At 38.4% G+C, this 27048-nt stretch overlaps 1 long non-coding RNA gene across 1 annotated transcript; it reads right to left on the reverse strand.

Moving 5' to 3' along the window:
• Nucleotides 1-20625: 20625 nt before the first annotated feature.
• On the reverse strand, nucleotides 20626-22024 carry LOC123331525. The gene is made up of 2 exons (XR_006548205.1): nucleotides 21399-22024; nucleotides 20626-21275 (listed from the first exon to the last, which is right to left on the reverse strand). It is a non-coding gene; the product is annotated as an uncharacterized LOC123331525 (long non-coding RNA).
• Between the last annotated feature and the right edge of the window lie 5024 nt (nucleotides 22025-27048).

Consider the following 27048-nt stretch of genomic DNA (forward strand, 5'->3'; position numbering starts at 1 on the left):
CCTGGTTTCCCAGTGGTTAGGACTCCAAAATTCCACTGCTAGAAGTGCAGGTTCAATCCCTGGCCAGGGAAATAAGATCCCTTATGTCACAAGACATGCCCCCCAAAAAAGAAAAAAAGACTTACAAGTTATCTCTACTTACTATCTCCCTGATTCAGCTGCCCAGTATTCTTCATGGTCCTTGTAAAAAGTCTTTTTCCATAGACAGATCTGCCCAATCTATGATAAGGTTTTCTGGTGCTGTGGAGAGGACTGTTCATTCCTCACTTTTCCTAGATGTAACTTTGTCATGGTGCCTAGCTCTCTATTGTCCAATAACTTCCTATGAAGCTCCCCCTTCATATTCACCATCCAGTACTATAATTTTCTCCAGAAAATGGCACGTACCCTTGAAAGTATCTCCTCTTGAGATACATATCCTATATCAGCAATTTAGCTCTTTCTAAATTGCTATTGGGTCTACTTCAAGTAATTGCACCCCTCCCCCGCCTTTATTCTTAACTATGTAGATCTTAGAACTGGGTCCACTAACCCATCTCCCAGTTAGGGTACTCAGTGCTTCTCATTACCTCCATGGTTCTTCCAACAATATTTGGAAAATTGTGAGACACTTAGGAGAAAATCCCAGTTCTCTGGGCCCACTAAGCCTAGCTTAGTGAACTTTAGCTCATTCTCATGAAGACTGGCACTCCTGACACAATGAAAGAACACAGATACATGAGAAACAGAAAATCTCTAATAACAACATGGTTTGCACATAGAAAAATCAAAAGTGTAACATTTGACACTGCATAACTCACATTTCTTAGTCTGTTCAGATACAAGAATATTATGAAAAAGGAAAAGGAATAAGTATAGAGTTTATTTTGCAAGAATTTGGCCCTGAATATAAACAATAAGCAAAGAAGGGTTAAATAGGGTGCTGCTGCTAAGTCGCTTCAGTCGTGTCCGACTCTGTGCAACCCCATAGACAGCAGCCCACAAGGCTCCCCCATCCCTGGGGATTCTCCAGGCAAGAACACTGGAGTGGGTTGCCACTGCCTTCTCCAATGCAGGAAAGTGAAAAGTGAAAGTGAAGTCGCTGAGTCTTGTCCAACTCTTAGTGACCCCATGGACTGCGGCCCACCAGGCTCCTCCATCCGTGGGATTTTCCAGGCAAGAGTACTGGAGTGGGGTGCCATTGCCTTCTCCAAATAGGGTGAGTAGAGCTAAGAGAATGGGGGGGAGGGTGTGGTTTCATTTATATGAATACTTTTTCAGATAAAGGAGATCTGATTATTTCTATAATGTTGGTAGCTACCATTTAGTGAATACTCTGTCATGGAGTTCTCTCCACACATTTTTCTAATTTAACCTATAAACTGCCCTTCCTTATCTCCCTTTTTTGGGATGAGGAAATCAAGGGTCAGAGAAATTAAGTAATTTCTACACTGTCAAATAGCTAGTGAAAGAGAGAGTCTTGTTCAAACTGAGGTCTACAGACTCTAAAGTTTGTACACTACTACAAAAACGAAAGCAGTGAAGAGGGAAAGGTTAGCGGTACAGGAAAAGAGCTTGCAATTGTTTGAATAAACAAACTTCAAGAGTAGCTAGAAAAATTGGATTCAGAAGAGAAGTATAGGAGAAAAAGTATCCCTTGGAAGGTGGAAACATACTTACTTCTCATAGACAAAATAAAAAAATACATTAAAAATTAAATGGTTCTATTATTTTAAGGTGACATTACAATAAAGTAGTATTGAATGATCATCCAGAAAGTTAGTTTGTGTGGGGCTTTAAAACTAAATACCTGCACTAGATGGTATGGCTAAAACTTTGTTGAAGAGTAGATTTTGGTGCAACAGGTATGCGTTGGACATTAGCCAGGCCACCTAGCTATTAATCTTATAATTAGTTTCATTAACTTTCCAGATGGCCCCACATTACAAGCCACAAGCAAGGAAGACTGCACTCCTTAAATCTATGTTATACAGTCTTACATAGTAAGAATTATAGTAACCACAATATAGTCCAATGATGAGCTTTAGATTGAGTCAAGAGAGCTTAGTTCTAGTTGTAGACTTACTAGCTAATCTTCTGAGCCTAATAAATTTCCTTAACTTGATTGTGGCCCATATTCCCAGTCTGTGTCGGAGGGGATTAATTTTTTCAACAAACATTCATTTAAAGAGCTTGATGTAGCAGGAACAATTATATGTGCTACAGAGTTACAATTATATATGCTACATTCTATACCCAAAGTCTCTACTCCTGGAATTTACATCCTAGTAAGGGATAGCAGACCAAAAAAAGAAAAAAAAAAAAAAATCACACAAAAAAAGCAAATCAGTAAACAAGGTCTCAGAAAGTAATAATAAAAAATTCAGGGAAATGTGAGAGAATATGCAACAAGGAGGTAAATTTCAGATTCTTACTATATCAGAGGAAGAGGCGATGGTGGCCTTTGGAGAAATATTGTATATAGTCAGGATAGCAAAAATGATCTACTAATGGATTGTATATGGGGTAGTAAAGGTAATAAGGAATCAAAGATAAGTTCTCGTAGTTTTTCTTTTCAAGACCAACATCAGTGAGGTCAGCATTTACGGAGCTGGAGAAAAACGGTGAAGATCAGGTCTGAGGGTTGGTAAATAAAGAATTCCATTAATTGGCTATTAGACATTGTCCTACATGATCTCCGAGGTTAATACCAGTTATAAAATTCATCAGATACGCCATTTTGAGAGACGAGAGATATCTTCGTGTCAGTGAATAAGATAGAAAAGAAATGGTGGCCAAAGAATCTAAGACATATATACAAACTGTGTGAGAGCCCAGCTGGTAAAATCATGAACTTAAGCATTTAATTCACAGAGTATTAAGATCAAGTATAGGACAAAGAGAAGATGTTGATCTAGAACCAAAGTTATTAGAGATGTAGTATATTAGAAATCAAGCCGTGGAGATCGATGCATATCATACGGAAGATGACACACATCTGAAAGACAGGCAAGCAAAGCAACGACGGCGGAGACCTCTCTCAGCCACTGGCTTATGCAAGAATTCATGTTTCCTCTCTATTCTCAAACAATACACGGGCTAGGAGACTATAGGAATATGCCTGGGTGGGTTTAGTGTGAAACCTGCCATTTTATTTTGTGAGGGCTGGACTTATCACCTCAGAGGTGAGAAAAACAGGTGTGAAAAACATACCCCCTTCCCATACCCATTTCTTCTAATAAGCGCATTCTTTAAAAAAAAAAAAATTCTTTTTTCAGATAACAAAGTATTCCCATAGCCCCTATTTCCCAAGGCTACGCTTCACTTTCTTCAATAGAATTGTCCCAAATTCTTGGAATCAGAAAGTGGTATCATGTTAAATTCAGAGAAATACAAGGTTAACTATGGAATACACTTTCATTTCACTTTGCCATAAGTTACTATACTTGAAAATACATTTGAAGAATATCTTTCATAAGAAGACACTCCTAAAATGTTGTCAGGCACCATAAGGAATATTTCTGCCCCCTTAAAGGAACCAGGGTGTTGCAGTCATCACCAGTGGCCCAGGACAGATGACTCACTGTCATTGTTCAACCAGAACGAGATACAGCCAAGGGTCATGAGAGGTGCTGCAAAAGACAGCACTTTGTAAATTGTAGTGTAATATGAAAAGATAAGATGCGATTCTTATCTTCTTATTCAATCTTGAGGAAATAATGCTGGTTATCAGTGAGTGGAATCCCTATAGAGTTATCATTCCTTAAGGCTGGATCACAAATGTGGTCACAACCGAAGCTATTGCTGAGAAGAATGGTGACTTGACATGGGCAGCACCAATTTGACCATAAAAGTTTCACTTCAGCACTAGATATTTGATATTCAGTAGCACTGGAAAAGGTAAAGGGTGGTTTTTTTCACGCCTTTTTATACTTGGTAAGTGATAGGTCCCACCCATTAGAGCTCTAATTTATTTTAAATAATAGATTTCACCAAAAAAATCTCACCTAAACCACTGCCTCATGTATTTCTATTGAATTGTAACCTCTTTTTTTAAGTACAGAAGTTGAAACTATCCCCTAGCAAACTTAAATTTGCAAACTCATTTATTTGATAAATTTATTTTATACCCTTCTTTCCTACTCACATGAAATCCTGGCTTCACTATTTTTCCCTGTCCTCCTAATACTATCCACTCTCTGATTCTAAGTTCACATACATACAGGTCTCTGTTATCACAGAAAATGTAAGATTCAGTATTTTAAGGCTTTCTTCATTCATCATATTTAAAAATGCTTTCTTCTCAACCTCCTTGGATCAGTAAAGTAAGAATGTTTTTATAAAAACACACATAAAAACATATTTAGTATATTTTACTTAGTTTTAACTAATATGCTGAACATTTCTAAATGCCTCTCTTCCTTTATAAACTGCCAACATCACATGCATTTTTTAATATGAGCCTTTAAATGATAAGGACACAGTCTCCATCAAACCTTTAGCACTATAATTCTCTCATCCAAGAAGCTACTGTGTTGATGTTCCCATCATTGACTCCAACATGCTGGGGAACCTTCTTTATATACAATATTTTGGTGCATTTTCAAGACTCAGATTACAAATACGACCAGAGACATTGTGAAAAAACCAATGCATACCATCCAGTATCACTAATTTGACAGCATAAAAGTGTTAATGCTAACTTTACTTTGAATGTATTAAACATTTTCTTTAGACAAAGAGACTAACTGTAGATTATTAGTAAATTCTTCTTTTACAACTAGAAACTTGTAAGAGACCATAGCTATTGGGAGGAAATAAGCAATTCATGTACCCTCCAAGTACACACAAGTTGTCTTTTCCAATTCGTAACTACTGGAAGTCAAGTCTAAACTGAGCTTCAAAAAAAAAAAAAAGACAAAAGTCAGAATGCTGTGGTCAAGACATTCAGATCAGTAAGGCTTCCTAAATTCACTGTTAAAAAATAAATTCCATTCAAAAGATACTCTAATCACCAAATCCAGAGTCTGTTCAAAATAAAAGGACAAAAAATGAGATCAAAACATAAAAATGCCACAGCTTTATTTAAGTGCTATTTAAGCTATAAAGGATTTCCTGTTGTTCTTGTTTTAAATAATTTTATAGTATTCTTTTTGTTCTCGGGTTACTCTATATCCAAATAATCATGCATGTATGTAAATGACTCAATACAACAGTGGATGCCACCGACAATGTAAACATTATTGTTTATCCAGAAGCATTATATGTTCATGCAAAAGTGGCATTAAAAGTTTGTGGTCAGATCAAAAAACCACAACTGCAATTGTTTATTTATATAGCTCACCATTACTCTGTAGTGTAAGTTTACATTTTTAAAAAATTTCTAAACATTGCTGAGTTAGTCTTAGAAGAGTGAAAAATTCATCGTTCGCCTAAATGATTAAAGACAAACAACTTAGGTCTATGCATGCGGCAAAACGCTTTAATATGGAAATTATTTACTTTGCCCAGGCTTATAGTTTTCATTTTGATGCTGCCCTTGAAACTGCATGATAACAGGGGCATTCAGTGGAATTTCTGCATTTTTCTCTTTAGTTCAGGGCAGCTGGTTTCTTTCCTCTCTAAGCAGAAAGCTAAAGTATATTTATCACTCTAGCAGTGACTCAAAACAAACAGGAAGTCTTCATCAGCCGGCTCCTGGGCATAGCTGATATTAGGTACTGGCAGAAAGGAAACAGAGACTTCATTCTGTGGGAGTCCGGCAGAATGCACATGCAGATGCAGGCGATAACAAAGTTAGGGATGCTCCAAATGACCACCGTGTGCTCCCGAGATTAAGTGCTCTTCTAAGGCCCGCCAGTTCTCAGAGTCTGTGAAAATTCCTCAGGAGTTTTCCTTTCCATTTCAGTTTGAAAGAGTAGTTTGAACTGGATACCACGAGCCTTAGAATCCTTGTGAACCTATGCGCCAAAGGAAACCTGGGAGGGAACTATTCTGGGAGATTTGGCTTTGATCTGGTTGCTAGGAAAAAGCCCTGCTTTTGTCTGGAAGTATTCTGAATGGCTCCTTCAGTCAGAATGAGGCCTGCAGGTCACTGTCTGAATTAAGTGAAGAGGATTTTTTTTTTTTTTTTAATGCTAAAAATGAAGTTGTCGCTGTGTGCCATAATAAAGCTGGAGAGAGCCAACTATGGTGCTAAGCAATGGCACCGGTTCTTTGCTGCAACTTAAACTCCAAGGTATACTGAGAAAACCACTGAAGCATGCTTGCAGATCAAATATATGCAAATATTCCTCAGTGGCACATATGTTCCTAGAGACCTTCGCCTTCACCTTCTTTTTCAAATAAAACCTGTTTCAGATTCAAAGCCTGCTTTGTTTTTATTAATATAAATGTTCACTTTTTTTTACCTTATAAAAAAGTAGGAAGGTCAAACATTCACACCTAACTTTTTGCAGCTAAACCAAGTTCAGAATGGATTAAACTGCAAACTACTGATCCCAATTCAAATATTATTAGGCAATACACTTTTTTTGGGGGGGGGGGAGAAATCCTTAAAATATGTTTGTATTTGTTTGCCAATCTCCTTGTTTAAAATAAAGTTTATACCTTTGTATAAAAACTATACAGCCATTATCTGATCTCCACAGATCCTGGTGAGGTAGAAAGGGAGCAAATCTTATCTCCATTCTACAGATGAGGAAACAGAGATGCAGGGAGGTTGAATAACAAGCTCACATTTTAAGTGGCACATTCTGTCCAAATGCAAACATGATAGTAGGGCACAGGCTTTATTTTTCCAGGAATGGAACTGGATTTTCATCTAGTCACTTATGTGCTCACCGATCTCCTTTAAGACCAAGAATTCTATAGTGACTATACTGAATCTCCATATAGCCTAATGGACAAATACACAGCAAACAAGCCCAAGTGAGGATCAAACCTTTGACCTTCGTACTACTGGCATCTGGTGCCGAGGAATTGAGCCACGGACTGAAAGCCTAAGTAGTCCAAAGAAGAATGGGACAGACCCCAAAGGTTCCATTGCTCCCTTCTAAGGAATTCTGGAATAAGAAAGAAGGGGCTAGTTTCCATGAACTTATCTCATTTTGTTCTCCCAAGTTTGAAAAACATTTTACACTCCAAGCAAGTCCTAAAATGTGAGATAGAAATAAAAATAAATAAATAAGAGACAGCTAAGAGGCAAACTACATGAATGAAAATTTAAATACAGTAAGAAAAACTGAATAAGGGAAAAGTATACAGAGGCTGGGACCTTCAGGAACTCAGACTCTTTGCGACCCTTTGCAACTATACAGTCCTTGGAATTCCAGGTCAGAATACTGGAGTGGGTATCCTTTCCCTTCTTCAGGGGATCTTCCCAACCCAGGAATCAAACCCAGGTGTCCTGCATTGCAGGCAGATTGTTTACCAGCAGAGCCACAAGAGAAGCCCATTTAGATATCATAGATATCCCCTCTTTGGGCTTCCCAAGTGGCTCAGGAGTAAAGAATTCTCCTGCCAAGCAATAGACATGGGTTCAATCCCTGGGTAGGGAAGATTCCCTGTAAAAGGGAAATGGCAACCTACTCCAGTATCCTTGCCTGGAAAATCTCATGGACAGAGGAGCCTGGTGGGCTACAATCCACAGGTCCCAAGAAGTCAGACACGACTTAACAACTAAACAACAACGGATATCCTGTTTAAAAAATAAGTAGGTCCTTCAGTTAAAAAATAAATAAATAAAGTGGCAAAAGAAGCAAATAGTGACCCTTATTCTTCAGAAAAAGTTAGAAGGAAAAGTATGCAAGACTACTGAAGTGTTAACCAGATAGAACTGTATTCATCAGGTGATAGAGGTATCTCCTGGAAAAAAGTTGCAAAAACACCTCTTAGGTCAGAACACCTTCTAGAGGTTTCAGAAGCAGGAAGGCAGCCTCACCTACCCTTTGGAATGCAAATTTCCTGCAGTAACACCAGGTAAAAGGAAGCCTAAAGCAGACGTCTGTGCCAAAAGACAAAACAGAAGTCTTTTCAGAGACACATCCTTTCTCAGTCTACCTGTTTCCTTACTCAAATCTTTTTCAAACTGCCTATACCACTGTAGGTCTGTGAATCATATGTCTATGAACACTACAAAAACATCCTTAATCCATCTCTAAAAACCACAAAGCCTATCTAAGTTTTAGCATAAAATTGATAGATCCTGAACTCTCTCAGTACAGGACTATTGGTATGTTGGGCTCAACTCTGTATGTGGAAAGGGACCAAAACCGCTTTCCTGGATCCATGAAATAACAATAGGCTAGCAGTACCAATTAGCCAGACCACACAATGGTTCTTCAGGCATTGCCTAAGACCCCCTACCGAGTGGAACCCAAACCCCAGGGCTTACACTACCCTTACTTATTCACCACTGCCTTGTACAAATGTTCCAGCAACCGGGGAGAACTTGGCACTAATTTCTCAGTGTGTCACCATGGCTCGAGTTAAGCAAAAGCCAAAAATGAGTTAGGTAAATACAGTAAGTTCAGGCACAAATTCAGCAGGTGAATTTATTTGCAAATTATTCTTTCGATCCTTCTAATTTAAGATTCTCTTTAGAGACATAAGGAGCTTCCCTGGTGGCTCAGACAGCAAAGAATCTATGTGTAAGATCCCTGGGTCAGAAAGATCCCCTGGAAAAGAGAATTACTACCCACTCCAGTATCCTTGCCTGAGAGAATTCCTGGTGGGCTACAGTCCATGAGGCTGCAAAGAGCCGGACACAACTGAGTGACTAACACTTTACAGACATAGGATAGAACTTTGTCATTCTTAAAGTAAAGAAAAACAGTATTTGGTTTCAATATCTGGTGCACAGCCAATCATATAAAAATATAAAATATTTATAAAAATATATAAAAATATTAATAAAAGAATCTTTCAAAGTTATGCATTTATTACAGGATTATTGATTTCCATGAGAATTTTATTAATATAGGATTGATGTAAGACAAATTTTTTCCTCAAGATTTCCCTATCATTTAATTGAGGCACCTTATTCCTTCTGCCCCAGTACACAACCGTTCCTGTTATTCTTTGAATTAATTTGTATAAAAGCCTTCTGCAAAAGCCATCTTTCTGGATCCACAACCTCTTCTCTAAGCATTTGTTAACACATTAAATTACACTAAAAATCCACCCACCAGAAATTAGACAATGTATCCTGGTTTTAATATTTTTTGAAGGCTTACAAACTGCTAATCATTAAAGCAGTGATTCCCAGCCCTGGTTTTGTGATAGCCTGGGGTATCTCCAATTACCTCATAGATCTTGAAAAAGCAAAATTCCAAAATGTTTTTCAAAAGAAAATTAATTATAGTTTTATTTAAGTTGAAATATAAATATCTGCCATTGGAGGTAGAGAGTGTGTCACAGTTGAACTTAGTGGGCTGGAACATTGTTTGAAAAAAAAAAAAAATAAGAAACAATAGCCCATTGAAACACCTCAAAGCTCAAAATCATTATGCTTTCCCAGGAAAAAAAGAAATGTTATTCTTAAGAACTTGAATTCCAACACACACCTTATGAGAGGCACAGAAAGGAACTAGGACAAAACCCATTCCAGGACATTTCCTCCAAAAGAATACAAATAAGGTGTGTCACACATTTTCATGAATAAAATAAACATGATAATATCTAATAATACCATTGCATTACTCTATGTGCCTAAATTACAGTTGAACTGAGAAATGAGAAAATCTCTGGAATAGGACCAGGATTGCTTTTTAATTGTCCATTAGAAAAAGCAAAGAATAAAATCACCCGTAATGATTTCCTTTTGAAATCATTCACCTTATTTTTAAAATACAAAAATCAAAAACATATTGAGATGCATGGTGAGGCTGAGCAGTAAAACCGAAGCACACTGTCTCCTCTCCTAAGCTCAGGCTCAGCAGCTACAGCAAGCCCACAGTGCCAGCTTGAGACTGGCAAGGCAACTAGCATTGCACAAAACAAAATCTGAATTCCTCAGTGCCACACTGATTCCACAGAGGACATCTCTCCTCTCTCTCTCTCTTTTTACTCACCTTTTTTTCTTTTCTCCTAAATTGAGGTCTTTCTATATTTAGGGATATTATTTCATTATGGGAGATGCCTCCTCAGCCAATGAAAAACAATGACAATTTTATTTTGACATGAAGATTCCTCTCCCAGGGCCATATTCCATGAATGAATGGCTTGCAGGACACACCACTAATAATAAACTCCACCACCTGTGCCAACACAAGTGTGAGAAAAGCCCAGGGAACCTAACGCTGGCCAAAAGAATTCACCCATACCTGCAGTGGCTGACTCCTTCCAAGAAAGCTGTGGAGACTGCTTGCTCTTTTACTTGTTTATTTGCCAGGAAGGTATTCCTTCTTTTAAAAGTGAAAAATAAATAGCTCCAACAACCTTTTATCTGTCTTGAAATCACTATTTCTACTAGAAAATACGTTCATAAATGTGGTCTGTAGAGATACTGGAGAACTATACTGGACAAAACATACCAGTATGTGTTGAAGGAGCAACCCTACACTGGCTAGGAAAGGAACTGGGAACAAGGAGATCATTTCCCATTCAAATTTAAATGTCACTATGAAATGGTGTCAAAAAATCAAACACATCAGGAGCGACTGCACATGTCACAGACCCATCTCATCTGACCTCCCCAACACTTATACTGTGAGTGTTTCTGTCACTGAATTGTCTGGATTCCAGACAGTGTTCTGGCTGAGTTCTCACCCACCCTATGGATTAATTCAGACCTTTTTTCCCCCTTTAAATCTCAAGCTTGTTTTCCCCCTGCAACACAAAAGGCTTTCAGTCCACCTTCCCACCATCAATAAGCTGGTATGCATAGAAGAAGACAATTTGGTTAACTGCTGAAATAGAATACACTTTTTTTTTTAATCCACATCATTGATTACACAACTTAATTCATTTATTGGATAAAACATAAGTTCTACCCATTACTCAAGCCATCCTCACTCCCATTCTTTTTATTCTTCATCCATTTAACAAATATTCATTGAGCAACTACAGTCAAAGCACTTTGCTGGGCACAGAGTTTGCAGTACTGGATAAGACAAAGCAAGTCCTGTTCTCTGTAGCCAAAATCCTCCTGGAGATACTGGCCTGCTTCTTAACAAATGATGGGAAAAAATAGTCAGGGATGTAATATTTCATGTTGGTCATCCAGAGAAGTGCTCTCTGAGGCTAGGATACTTGAGCTGATTTTCTGCTGGAAGAGAATGCCAGTCAAAAAAGAAAAAGAAAAGAAGTAAAAATGTCCTTTGGTGAGAATGAGTTCCGTGAGTCAACAGATAGAAAGGAGGTGAGAAGGCTGAAGCATAATGAATAGCAAAATAAGGCAAATATGGAAATTTAAGGGACTTGGATATTGGAATTTTTTTCTAAAATGCAATAGGCAGCCTTTGGAGGATATTAAACAAGGAAGTGACTTGATCTGATTGAGGCTTTCAAACAGCAGAGTGTCAGTTTTCTGGACAGTCTAATGAAGAATCAAAGCAGGAAAGACTTAGAATATATTTTAGAGTCAAATGAAGAAAAGGGATCAAAGATTACCATCATGTTCTTTACTTGAACAGCTGAGTATATGGTAAGCCATTAATTAACTGAGATGGAGCTGATTGGGAGGAATAGTTCTATTCCTTCTCTCTTAGTTGTGAGAGTTGGAAATTCACCTATTCAGCTTTGTCCATCAGCAGTCCTTGAAACCATGAAAAATGGACTTGTATTGGATTTCTTCATTTTTCTTATGCTCTAGAATTATATTTAAGTCACAATATTCTAAGTGGCTAGCCTGGAAAATCCCATGGGCGGAGGAGCCTGGTGGGTTGCAGTCCATGGGGTCTCTAAGAGTCGGACACGACTGAGCGACTTCACTTTCACTTTTCACTTTCATGCATTGGAGAAGGAAATGGCAACCCACTCCAGTGTTCTTGCCTGGAGAATCCCAGGGACGGAGGAGCCTGTTGGGCTGCTGTCTATGGGGTCGCACAGAGTCGGATACGACTGAAGTGACTTAGCAGCAGCAGCAGCAACATGCTTTTCTACTCCACTCCCATCAACTTCAAATCCTAGCTTAAAATCCAATTCCTCTAAGAAAGTTTTGCTGATTGAAACTCTCTACATAATGATTACTCCTTATTATTAACCATTCTTTCAGTTTTTATTATGAATCTGTTACTCTATTTTTGCTCTTGGATTTAGCCCCGATTCCTTGGCCTTCCTCTCCTTTTCAGCCTCCAAATGCCCCACTTCCCAACTGCATCCTTTGCATATCCTGATGCCCCATTGAACTCTGTGCTACCTAAACCTGAGCTCTGCCCTCTCCATGACTGTTCCCTAACTGGCATTCCCTCTTTATACTTCCTCTTGCCTCACAATCCAACCAATCCTTTAAGACTCAGATCAAAAGGCCTCTTTTCAAAAAACCATTTTTGACCCCTCCCCAGTCAGAGGTGACTCCTCTTTCCCCACTCCTTAGGAGGTAATGGAGTAAAAAGGCTGACATCTCAGCTCTAGGGTCAGACCCTCAGCTCACAGGCCTACCTCCCTCTGCCTCGTCTTAGCTGTGTGCCTTTGGGTAACTTAATAACAAGTATAGTTTTGTACCGCTTCATCTGGAAAGTTAATGAGGGGCAGGAGGAAGTAAGAGCCCCTATAACTCATAAAGTTGGCCTAAGGATTGAGATGACATACCTAAAGTGAAAGTGTATTGGCTCAGTCGTGTCCAACTCTTTGTGACCCCATGGACTCTAACCTGACCGACTCCTCTGTCCATGGAATTCTCCTGGCAAGAACACTGAAGATAGGTAGCAATTTCATTCTCCAATGGATCTTCCAGACTCAAGGATCAAACCCAGGTCTCCAGCATTGCAGGCACATTCTTGACCATCTGAGACATCAGGGAAGCCCTAAAATATATTATAAATCCTGATACATAATAAAGATTCTTCAATGTTAGACACTTTGGCTATTCTTATTTCAGTATTCTTTGACTCCCTTGTAAAAATAACAATCTACTTTGTGTGTGGTTATCTTTAACCCATAGGATTAAAAGCTGAGTATAATGAATATATTGGTGCCATCTTTGTATTTAGTAGATATTTTATGAATATTTAGTGATTAATGAAGGCTGAACATAAACAATTTTAAAATTTTTCATTCCTTTTGCCCAAATAGATTTATTCTTCTTAAAGGAGAAACGCTATCTTTTCATTTATTTAAAATTTTATATTGCCCAGTATGCACATATTCTGTGTGTATATTTATGTATGTATATGCTCAGTCACTTCAGTTATGACCCACTCTTTGCAACCCCATGGACTATATCCCGCCAGACTCCTCTGTCCATGGGATTTTGCTGGCAAGTACTGGAGTCGGTTGCCATGCCCTTTTGCAGGGGATCTCCCCAATTCAGGAACTGAACCTGTGTCTCCTGTATCTCCCACAGTGCAGGCAGATTCTTTACTGCTGAGCCACCAGGGAAGCCCCCATATTTATGTATATATACACACTATATATGCTGTGTATATATAGTATACAATCTATATTTTCACTTGTTTTGAATTTTCTGAATTAAGAAACTCCAAAATAATCAATACATAAATGATCCACCAGTGATACTGCTTTTAAAAAGAAATACTATCTCTTCACTTATCCCACTGGGGCATCATTCTGGCTCACAGAACTTTTCAGGCCTCTGAAAGCCCAGCATTAGCAGGAGGTTCTTATTAGTGACATGCCTTTTCACCAAAAATCAATTAATATTTATTGGACAAAGTGTGGATGCAGCATACCATGCTGTGTGTTCTGTACATATTTTCCAAATATGAAGACACTATCTCTGCTCCTTACATGTCAAGAAAGACAAAGCTCATGACCATAATAATACATATCTCTATAGGTATCTCCTCTCATAGAAGGAAAACTTTCAATAAACAGGTAGATCTTGAAAGGCTTTGAGAAATGACGAGGACAGATCTAGTGGAGAAATAAAAGGAAAAAATGTGGACTTGAAACTCAATCAATGGCCAGTTGTAGTTTACTTTCTTTTTAACTAAGCATAACATGCTAAAAAAGGGATGAAAACCAGATTAAAAGATAAACTTGGAGTCTTTGCATCTTTCTTCACAAAGTACCACTTAAGCTAGAAAGGATTTCCTATATTTTCTAGTAAACATAATGTTATTATATTCTTTATTCCTAGATTATGCTATAACCAAATAATCATAGTTGTAAAGTATACAACCTGGCCTAAAGAATGTCATTTTTCTTCAGTGACAAGCTAGTTTCAAAACCCAGAATAGACTGTAATATAATCCATTGTAGTTTTCTCTGGTTTATTTGCTTTTCTTTCCCTTTCTTCACCTTTTTGTCCTTCATTACTCTTTTCTTTTCTTTCCTTTCTTCTTTTGAGCTTTCCAGCATTTGTGAATAATTTGATCAATGCTTCCAGCTAACAATTTGTGTCTTCAGCCACTAGTCAGAGGCTATATTCTGCCCCATAGATTGTCTCCAATATACACTCTTCTTTTCTCGGTTGAGTTATAACACATACTTTTTTCATCAACCTCTAAAAAAAGTAACAAAGACTCCATTCTTACACACAAACTCAAGAATCCAGGATAATTTCTCATGTAGCATCCATTTAGACTCTCAATATTTCCATGTTACAATCTAACTGCCTAAGGCATATCCTGAATTCTGATAAAAAAAAAAAAACTTCTCCAATTCTATCTGTAAAATACATCTCTCTTGATGTTTGATTGACAAACTACCTAAAATACACTCAAACTGAAACAAGTGGGTAATAAAACCACCGAGATAACTTGGTTTCATAATTTCTACGTACTTTATTCACATTCTGTAGAGCCTCCCTGGATTACATATTTGAACTAAATAAAATTTTAGCCTATGTCTTTCTGCCTCATACATTATTTCTCTGCTTAGCTACTGAAAGTTATTTTCCACTAGCATTCAATTTTAACTTAGTGGCAAAATCCATAGCCTCAAATGCAAAATTGTTCAGCTCTATCTGAAAGTTGTTCAGCTAGTTTCCGCGGTAGCTTAGCAGGTAAAGAATCTGCCTGCAATGCAAGTTATACAGGAGACACAGATTCAGTCCCTGGGTTGGGAAGATCCCCTGGAGAAGGAAATGGCAGCCACTCCAGTATTCTTGCCTGGAGAATCCCTGACAGAGGAGCCTGGTGGGCTACAGTCCATACGATCACAAAGAGTTGGACACAACTGAAGTGACTGAGCACACACGCATGCATCTGAAAGTAAAGGACATCTCCTAATTTTGTATCCCATATTTACTCTTCAAAATAGTTGTTTAAAAAAAAAAAAGAACACTACTACCTTTCCTGTTTGCTTTCAATCTCCAGCCTCAATGAAACAACCAATGTTAAAACTGAGGACATTTATTTTAATTCATCAAAATTGGTCTTTGCCACTGCATTGTTTGCCTTTCTGCCACTGAAAAATTGGGGCTTGGAGAGTAGTGAGTGAGAAAAGGCTCTGGAAGGAAAGACATTATTTGATATAATAACATCGCAATAATAGAGCTCTTTCCCCACATGCTTCAAAACTGACTCAGAATTTAGGAAATGAAATGCAATTACTTCGTTAAGTGGGAATTTAAGAAGGAAGTTTAAAAGTTTAGCTACTTTATTTTTAAGTAGTAAGCTCCCACATGGATGAGTTTTGCTCTTTTTATTTACTACCGAATCCTCATGTTTAGAACAGTGCCTGCCACATGGTAGGGGTTAGCTCAATAAATAAATGTTAAGTAAATGAGCTACTATACCAAAAAGAAATGCTGGAAACTTGTTTACTAGCTGTCAAAAGTATGTTCCTTCATGCATAAAATAGCATCAACTGTGTAATTTGCCCCTACTTCCTCCTTTTCCAGAAAGCCAACAAAAGAACTGTAACTTTTTACCTAAGGATCAAAGGTGTCAACCTATTGGCTCACGCTCCTTTAAAGTCCTGGATAATAGTCTTTGGTTATTTTTAGATAATTTCTTTTGTTTCAAGCTTGAAAAGAAGTATTAACAAAGATCAAAAAATAAATCACTGATTCAGAGCAGGAAAATGCATATTAAGAAACTCAAAATATAGTATGTGGAGGCTGTGAGCTAACCTTCCCAGAATACAAGTCAGATCTAGCTTTAGATACTAAAGTGTTATATTGGTCCCACTTGGGACCCATCAACATAAAAGGCATGAAGAGAACTTAAAGAGTTGAAAGTCTGAAAAGGAAAGAAGAATAATAACTTAATTATAGAGTGACATTCTCAATACCTAAAACAACAAGCCAAGAGGTAGAAAAACACAACCAAATTGTAATAATGGTTTACTCTAGGTGGTGGGACTTTGGTTGAGTTTATTCTCACCCACAGTTTTCAGTATTTCCAAACATTCCACAGTAAGTATGTAAGACTAGTATAGTCAGAAAGAAAATAATATGCATATTTCTTAAACCAAGAAAGAAGCCCAGGGTAAAATCATGTGAGACATAAAGAAAAAATAAATGATTAAGATTACAGTTAGCCCTCCATATTTGTGGGTTTTACATCCATGGATTAGGAGGGCCAACTGTATTCATTGTACTGCATGTTTTGTATAAGAGACAAGAGTATCCTTGGAGTTTTTTATTTTTTTTTTGGGGGGGTAGGGGGGTCCTGGAACCAATCCCTTGCAGTTCCCAAGGGACAATTCTATATAGCCAAATAAGAGAAGGGATATTGGTGACTTTAACAATCTTCATTGTTTAAAGCATCCATTCAACTAAACCTACTGCAAAGTACTAGGATGGACTTATTTCTTTTTAAAAAGTGTGTATATATATATATATATGTGTGTGTGTGTATATATATATATGGGATGTATGCATAAATACACATATGCATACAACATATACACATACATACATACTACACATACTTACAAGGGAGTAACATTCTTAGAGAAAGAGCAAAAGCACACAATGTGAAAAAAAAAAGAAAGCATCTATATACTTAGAATATCATTTAAGCAACAGCTCTTACACAGTGATGAGATGTGAAGATGGGGAACATGAACAAAGGTTAAGGAGTATGCCTTCCCAAGGGGACACTGAAGAATATCAGGAAGAGGAGACATATTTAAAGTAAATGTTGAAATAAAATGCCTATTGTACCACAATCAAGGCATACCCATGCAAGTGTACAATGTGTGAACATACATTCTGGAGTAGAAAAATGTTTGAGAATTCCTAACCTACCATCCATAAGGTGAAGGATTTCAGGCAGTCCATGACAACATGGAAACAGGGAGTTTCACTTGCAGGGTCATTGGAAATGAAAGGTCTTGCCAAAAAGAAAGAAAGGACCCAAAATTAAGCTCTGTTTGTTGCACACAGCTGACTAGAAGCTTTCCTAGTATCTATACATCTTGATCCAAAATTATCTGGTGGAATACAACCCCAATCTAGTAACTTCCTTGACCCATTCTATGGTCAAAGTGAAAGTGAAAGTTGCTCAGTCGTGTCCGACTCTTTGCCACCCCCTGGACTATATAGTCCACGGAATTCTCCAGGCCAGAATACTGGAGTGAGTAGCCTTTCCCTTCTCCAGGGGATCTTCTCAACCCAGGGATCAAACCCAGGTCTCCCACATTGCAGGTGGATTCTTTACCTGTGGTCAAGGAGTTGTATTACTCTTAACAAGGCTGTCATTTGTAACCAGTTTCTCTTTCTAGTTGTCATTTCCTTCTCCAGGGTACTTTCCAACCCAGAGATCGAACCCAGGTCTCCTGCCTTGCAGGCAGATTCTTTACCAACTGAGCTACTTGGGAAGTACCTAGTTGTCATAGAGATAGTTAATAAGAAGGAACAGTATCCACATAACAAAAGGTGACCGCTCTCAAGTACCATAATTGTACCATAAGAGGAATATCAAGAAAACATGCTCTCACTCAAAGAAATTGCTCTACCAGCAGAAATATCTGGAATGTTAACATGTGCCATGGTTAATCAGAGAGACACTTGGAGGACATGGGGTTTTTCAGGCTCTTGAAATCACATTACATAGGTATCTGTTTCCCTTTGACCTCACAACAATGTCAATCAACTAGGTAAAACTAGGATTAAAATGTGTTTGTGCTCAGTCGCAGCCGACTCTTTGTAGCCCCATGGACTGTAGCCTGCCAGGCTCCTCTGTCCATGGGATTTTCCAGACAAGAATAGTGGAGTGGGTTGCCATTTCCTACTCCAGGGATCCTCACAACCGAGGGCTCGAACCTGCATCTCTTGTACCCCTGCATTTTAGGCAGATTCCACCACTGTGCCACCTGGGAAGCCCAGGATTAAAATGGTTTGGATTAATTCAAATTTTCACACTGCATCTGGACCAAGCAGACAGAAAACAGAACCAGACCTAAACTTTCCATTCAGAAGAGGAGCCCCTTCCAGGCTCTCCCATTCCTCATGCATTGCTACAATTGAAGACACAGCAAAAGGAAGCATTTGACATGAAATTCAACTCGCTTCATTCTTCAAAGAGGAATAGTGAGGATTTACCCAGCACCTACTAGGTGTTGCCAACTGTACTGAACGTTTCACATCCACTATTTCTTTGGGTTCCTGAGACTGTCCAGTTCTTCTACTCTCTCTAAAGTTAAATTTGGGGAAATTCAAGGGTCCTTGGAAGGCCCCTGACAACAGTAGCCAGGAAAGTGTTTAGAGTAAGTCCAAGAATAATCTAGTCCCAGTCATTCAAAAAAGGCAACATAGTACAATTGGATGGAAAGGAGTGGAAAATTGTCTTATTATGGGAGGCTTAGTGCCACCACCTTGCATCAGAGCAAATTCTGAAGGAGTTCCAAACCTAAATTATTCTCCTCAGGGTTTATAACTCACCATATTTGGCTCTTATATATCTCACTCACTCATTTTCTTTCTCTCTCTCAGTTTTGCTCGATGTCCGCATGAGACAAAAAGGGTGCACAGGGTTGGTGAGAAGTGACAAAGATCAAAGGGCAGCATCACCCTGCTTGCTCCAAGCTGTTAGCCCTAGGACTCTACTGTTACTCTCACTTCCACCCACAGCCCTTTTTTCTCTGATGCATAATGAACATCGACCAGAAATCTTTCTCCATTCCCATGCCCAGCTCTCTATCCCATCTCCCTTTCCCCATCCTATTTCCTCTACCTATATGTATGCATACACACATAGACACACATTCTCACACACTTCCCCTTTGCTTTAAAGGCATTGAGTACTCATCCGAGAGAAAAGGAAACATTCAGACTTCATTGGCCATACACATGTGCCCCAAGTCAAATTCTGACTTGGTTTGGGGGTGGTTTCAATGTATTAGTTTTATTAGTTTCACAGTCACTAATCAATACCACACAAGAATCAATTTCAAATACCCTTTCTCGAAACAGAGCTTTGACAGTCCTAGTTTAGGGGTGACACTAAAACTAGATAGCACTTTTTTACATCATTTTTGTGAATACTGCATGCTGGCAAAAGATTATTAAAGTAGCTCGTTACCAGTTTCCCTTTGTTCTCCACATCTCAGAAACCTGCACAACTCAGCTGCATGTAAAATGATGCAGAAGCATTTTGGTCAGCAGCGATGCACCCTTCAGGCAGAGGGCCACATGGGCACTCTTTAAGAGTCAGCATTCCCTTCCCAGTGTGTCCTTCCTGTTCTCTAATGCTGCTGAAAGCCATGTAGGGCTCTTTTACATCTGTCTGGATAGTAGGCTCTTCACGCTATTCCTCTTCTGCTCTGTACTGAAGAGATGTGAAGGGAAGAGCCTCAAAGGTGGGGAGTTACAAGTTTACGTGAGGCAACAAGGCAGCCATATCCTTCTGCTTTCCCCTGAAAATCAAGCATCACCTTATCGTTTCCTCACCAAGATTAACTCCTGTTTCCTGAAGAGTATTTCTGAGGTAGAAAGCAGAGGTGGTGAAAAAAGGGGGAGCTGAAAAGTCCAATCTGTCAAGCTCCATTTTAAAAGAAAGGAAAACTGAAAAGTGAGCATATTTAACATGAGCCATTTCCTGCACTCAGGAGGGAAGAAAGCGCGCAGTAACTGTGTGCAGAAGGAGATCCGCACTGGTGTTATCTCTGACCTGCAGCTTAGCCCCAGTGTCTCAGCTGCCAAAAAGCTCCCATTCAACGTTGTGCTGAGTTCATCAATGCTCCACGTGTCAGGATCCTAACAGGAAAAAGCAGGACAGACAGTCTCTCCATTCAACCGCCTGGGGACCCCATGACAACTAAAATCCCCTCGCAGACCGTCCATATCAACCTTTGGCAGGTCAGAGCACGCAACCCCTTCAGAACCACAGGCTCAGGCCCACACCCTTTCCCCTTGTCAACATTGTCACTTTAAACAGAACATCGAGCCTTATCACGAAACCTGAAGTAAGTATGACAATTAAGATGGATTGCAAAGCCTGCTTGTGCTTCACAATTAACAATCACTTGGCAGCGGGCTCCACACAACTGTTGGGGGGTATGGCAAGAACTTTATCCCTGCTTAGTGCTGCATTAGCATATTTAGTAGGCTGCAAGACATAATTCCTAAGATATGAACATATTTTTGTCTTTTTTAAAAATCTGCAATTAAGCTATAATATGTAGAAACTCTGCACCTGGCAATCAATGTGCAAACACCAAGATGGAGTTGGGAGAGAGGAGGGCAAGCAAGAGAAATGTTCCCCCAGTGCTGATAACACCCTGAACCAGTAACTGCTTCCAGTGTCACAGGTTGGCTAGAGAACTGTGGCTCTTTCCAGTCTGTGACAAAGTTTTGGGGGACAAGGGAGTGACTGGGGTTGCCCTGTGGCTTCTGGCGTAAGGTGACTGCTCTGTAAGAGCATATAGCTACATACTTTAAACTCACATATGAAAAAAAATTCAGACCCCAAGATGACCCTAGTGGTTCTTTAGCAAACTATCCCTTTTTCACAGAAAGCACTTTTGATTCTCAATCTCTGAGTAATAATAAGTGATGCTGATAAAAATCACATTTATTTGACAAGTGTGGGGGCTCTTCCTCAAATTTTTCATTATTTTCTCTTAGTTGCTGGCCCATCTGCCACACTGATGTAAAAAGGCTCAGGGAGCACTGTGCCTGGACTAACATTATCCAAAACACAAGCCGGGTAAGGTCCAATCTTCTCCAGTGTGTTTACTGCATATTATTGCCCTGGAGTCCAAGCAAGCCCCGGTGGGAGCTGAAGAGGGAAAAAAAAACATAGCCAGATCTTTCTGAGATAGCCAGGACTTTGTCTTTCTTGACATCTGCGTTGCAAGAAAGCAGGATATCCTGCCAAGTATATTACAGCTGTGAGACCCACCTTGTGACTTAAGACTCTGCAGAAGCTGAGACGCACAGAAGACATAGGTATGTGTTTTCTGGGGGAAAGAAAACCTCATCCATTTACTCTTTTGTAAAAGAAAACATACATACACACACAGGCACATGCACAGACACACGCATGCTCCCAGTTTAGGTGAGCAGCTCTTCCATGGCATAAACGCAGGCATATGCAAGTAACAAATGCGATTTAGCACACAAAGTCTTTCTTTACAAAACCAGAAAAGTAGCAGATTAAAGCACCTGGCAGTCTTGGCACGCCAGAAGAAAATCTAAGCTGTGACAAAACAAAACAGGTGTACAGGTATAAAACTTTTGCTTTCCAATAATGCCCGTCTCTTCACTGGAATGCTTTGACAGGTGCCGAAGTTCAAGTTACAGTGGGGAAGTGGCAAATAAATACACAGCATTAGCGTCTGACGTGCTTGCTGAGCACCGGGGATGTTAATAACTGGCAAGGTACACTAATCTCTGATTGCAACATTTGGTTTACCTTAATCTGGAGGGACAGCTGTATTAAAGAGGGAATTATACTAATCAGTTCAAGGCCCTTGCATATAAAACTTCCCATTAGGCTTAAAGTACACCAGCTTATGCTCATTCTCTAGGAGCCTTACATCTGGTTCTGAATAAGGCTGCCTCTCATTTGCAAGGTACAAACTGAAAACAAGGGGGAGGGGTGCTAACAGTTGCTGGAGGATGGGTGATAGAAGAGTAAGCTACTAATTCTTTGAAATTTTTAACAGCACAAAACTAGCTTCTAGGCATCTTATTACTAAAAAAAAAAAAAAAAAACCATGTGTTATCAACCCTAGGCCATTTTTTCCTGTTACCGGAGGTGACCAACATAAAATAAAATTGATGATGTCAGTCAAAAACAGCTAAGCACAAAGCTTGGCTTTGTTATCTTAAGTCAGAAGGTATGATAGGCCGTGCCATGTGGCTCTAATCCGCCTCTATCTCCCATCACCTAACAGGAAACCTTCATGTAGCATGACCTTATTTGGCTGGTTCCAGGTTAGGGCTGCCCAAAGGGGATTTTTCTGTTTCTGCTATATCCAAAGGTTTATGTTGATTTTTTTCTGAGCCCTGCAAACTATAAATCCGACTGATTACTCTGCACTCTTTTGCTTGACTGAGCCTTTACAATCAGACATCCCCGTTAACAATAAGCTCCTAATGAATCAAACATCTATGGCATTAGTTTCACCTAGCTGCCTCTTTCCCATGCACTGTGCTGCTTTGTCAGACCTGGTTTGATGAGAAAAGCTAGTGACACTTGCTGCACCTATTGATAAACAATTCAGTAATGAGGGGCATAACAAAAATTACCTAAAACAACCTGATGAAAAATGACAGGCAAGGCTTACTTCATTGCTCTGTAGTGAAGGTAACTCTGGTCCTGTGTTGGAAAAAATAACGAGGTAAAATAAAATTTCCTTCTTTATCAAGGAGTTCACTTTTGAATGTGTAATTATGAAGAGATTAAAGTTGTCTAGTGATGTTTTAAATAAAGTCTTTCAGGTTATGTGATTATCAATAATGTTGGGGACTCTTAGAATTCAGGATGTTTGTCTTTCAACTTTCTGAAATGAACTCCCTGCTTGTTCTGCTTAAAGTTTCTGAATAGTCAAACTAATATTGAGATCTTCACTTTCTTTCTTCGATGTGAATTTAGTCATTGAGAAACCCAATCGTGCCAGTGTTAATCATTAGGTTAGTATAGTTGGGCACAAAACGAGAGATTCTAAGATACCAAAAAAAAAATAAAAAAATGTTGGAACAAAGTAGAAAAAAAGATTCACGAACATGATTATCTTCCTAAAAGGAATAACTTAACCTTACCATGGACATCGAAGTTTTTTTATTGGGGTCACCCAGGGCACCTTTGCAACTTCGAAACAAGCTTATACCCAGGGGAGGCCAGGCTTTCATGAAAGCTTGATTCAAAGACAGAAATGTGTGGGTTTTGCAATTGTGTGGCAGCATGTTGGGAGGGTTTCCATCAGTGCACAGATGCACTTGAAAATCAAATATGGACATGGGGAATGTTTTTTGGAGATGGAAAATGAGTGCTGATGACATGTTTATACTTCGCAGATGGATCCAGTACAGAACCATTTTTTTGTAAAGAAACAATATCCACCATTTGCTAAATTTTTTTTTTAAACAGCTACAAAATGGTGGCACAAAAAGTGAATATTCCCATCATACATACTCCACCTGTTCCTTGGTCTTAAAACTGTCTTCCATTCTGACTGTAATCAATGACTGTTGTAGTCTTATTTTTCCCTCAAATGTTATCCAAAAGAATATGAAAAAAAAAAACACACACACAATACACAAAGGCATTTGGAAGACCAAAATGATTTGAAATTAATTTGCTACATATGAAAAATTGGAAAATGACAAATGGTATTAAGTAACAAATGCTGATTTAATCCTGAAAAAATGTATTTTTATTGGCATATTTTCTTCTTAAATCTGATATCAAAGTAATTTTTGAATGTTTTCTATTTGGAGTCTAGAATGTCTCCTTTATTCCTTCTCTTGCTTCCACCTTGAGTCCCCTAGGTATTTGAACCTCTGGAAAATGCTAACACTTAGCATAGTATAAATGCTAGTTGTTGCCTTATTACTGATACACTATAGTGTGATAAATGGGCTTCCCTGTTGTCTCAGACAGTAGAGAATCCATCTGCAATGCAGGAGACCTGGGTTCGATCCCTGGGTCGGGAAGATCCCCTGGAGGAGGACATGGCAACCAACTCCACTATTCTTGCCAGGAGAATCCCCATGGACAGAGGAGCCTGGTGGGCTACAGTTCATGGGGTCACAAAGAGTCGGACATGACTGAGCGACTAAGCACACAGAGTGATAAATAGTTTATAGTTATAGATTATGATAACATGGAAATGTACAATATGCATAGGGTAAGTAGTCATAAGAAGATAATCTAAAACATTTAGCTACCAAAGGACATTATTGATAGCATTGTAAATCTGCTCAATAGGAGATATCAGGATAAATCAACTTATTGCCACCATCCATAATATTAACTTGCCATTTCAGGTGTGAAATATTGATAAAATTGACTCACCTCAAAGACGAAGAGGCTGTAAAACAATAAAGTAACTATGATATGAAATATAAAAGCTAACAGTTACATAGTTAAAAATAAATTCTGAGCACATTTTCAGATTTGAATGACTATTTTTTAAGTGTTCCAAGTAATTTATGACATATTAGAATTAATTTTTTCTTAGTTTTGCTCAGACAAATTAACTTTTCTGGATGTTTTACCTTTCTTACCATCTGTATTCAGAATCTATTGAATTCCACAGCTAACCTTTAGTCAATCATATTTTTATTCTAAGAATTAATCTGAGGTTTAGAATTAGAAATAGGATATGAATCCCAGAAAATGGTCAAACATCCTGAGACTGGATAATAAAATCTTGAGAATATACATAAATCGACATGTTCTTTCAACCCTGTAGTTTCTGGCAGTGTACCAAACACAAATCTTCAGTTCTACATTCTATGATTCTAACACCTTGTTATCATCCTGAAACTAACAAAAGCCTGTGTACTCTTCTCTAAATAAAGCAAGTCTTCATTTTTATTGCTGGATTTTTGACACATGTGAATAAGGCCAAAACATTTGGTAAATTCTTAATTATTTTTTGCCTATCCATCAAAAAAAAAAAGAACAACCCAAAAATTTTACCTAGAGTTTCTTAAAGGATTTTAGTACTCTACCTAAATTAAATTTTTGAGCTTTGGGACAGTCAAGAAAAGTATACTCCCCCAATTTTAGCATTTATTATGTAGTTATGTTCTTAATCATCATTCAATAAGGCCAAGGAATATAAGGATCTATCAACAATTAAAATCATTTAATTTCTTTATTTAAAATATTAGGAAAAGGAAATCTGAGAAGCACTATAACTATTTAAGTTCACATAACTAGAGTATACCTGGAAATCTTATTTTCTGAGGCTTCTTTATTTTACCAAACCATTCTGTTTGAAGATTTGTAATATTTAATTATAGAGGACTAATTTTATGTTAATCATTTATTCACTCAGTATTATATTAAGTAGCATATTATACAATGATACAGTGTTTAGAGAACATCATACTTAGAGAATATGTGAATAATAAAATAAAATAGATTCTACCAGTGTCAAATTGTTGCCTAAATGTAAAGTCAGCACCTGTTTAAGATCACTAAACTGTTAGTCAATAAATTAATTATGTGATAACTCAATCAGCTCCCCACTGACAAAATTTATGTAAGGGTGTTATTTACCAAAGAACAGCTTAAATATAGGGGGGGGGGGGCTATGTTACTCTTGCCCCTGCCTCTCTCTCTAGAAGAGAAACCCAGGGACAGAACATTCACACTGTAAATCTGATTATGCCATTTAACATTCATATAAGGAAGAACTCGAGAGCTTTTCTGGCCTTCCCTGGTGGCTCAGTGGTAAAGAATCTGCCTGCCAATGCAGGAGAATTGAGTTCAATCCCTGGGTCAAGAAGATCCCCTGGAGAAGGAAATGGCAACTCACTCCAGCATCTTGCCTGTGAAATCCCCTGGCCAGAGGGGCCTGGTGAACTACATTACAGTCCATGGGGTCACAAAAGAGTCAGACACGACTTAGGGACTAAACGACAACAGACAGCTTTTCTACATCAAGGTTAACATTGACTTGCAAGGTAGTCTAAAGGACAAACTTTGAAAATTTGTAATTTATTATCTACCACTACTTCCAGACTTGCTTCTAAATGGGGAGAACAGTGAATATTCCCAAGTAAAGCCATCTTTACTTCACAGAGTTGGAGCAATTTGCCTGAGCCCTAGATTTAAATGTGAGAAGCATGGCTATCTCACAAGCGTGTTGGGCTAATTCCCAAAGGAATCACGGGTATCTGAAGAGTAACTGGTGGGAATCTATGGCTTGTCACCTCTATCCCTAATTTCTTGCAGTAGTCACAATTCTGCCTCCAATTATAGCTAATAAATATGTAAAAAGAAAATGTTTCTGTGCTATGAAAGGGTATGGATTCATCACACTGTCCTTCTGGACCCCAAGACTTCTGATTCAAATAGTGTTTGGCATTAGCACAGCAAAGGAAATGCTTTTACCAATGAAAGTTAAAAGAACTTTGTCTTTTAACTTTGTCACAGATGTTTGCCTAATGATGATACTGAATATTTCTTAGTTCAGATATATCTTTACAGCTTAAGATACTTATCCAACACCTCCAAGTTGGCCGACTAGAACAAACTAAATGTAGGGACATTAACTATTAGATATGGCTTTAGGCATTTTGAGGAAAGATGCCGTAGACTTGCCGAAATTTGGTCTAAGAAATGTTCTGAATGAAGTCTGTTCCCACTGTTAGAATTAGTAATGTAAAAGTGTACTTAAGTCTAATTTTTCTAAGTGGGTCAGTTGGATAGTTTATGTTCATCCATATACTAGCTGTACTGATTCATATATCCTAATCCTAATTAGGATTCAGACATAGTAATTCATATATAACTAAATACATAATAATCATGTCTTTTCTATTATTTGCTGTTTAAAATTATCCATTAAAATTCAGCCAATCAAAATAAT

This window comes from Bubalus bubalis, chromosome 2, assembly GCF_019923935.1.
Source record: "Bubalus bubalis isolate 160015118507 breed Murrah chromosome 2, NDDB_SH_1, whole genome shotgun sequence".
NCBI lineage: Eukaryota > Metazoa > Chordata > Mammalia > Artiodactyla > Bovidae > Bubalus > Bubalus bubalis.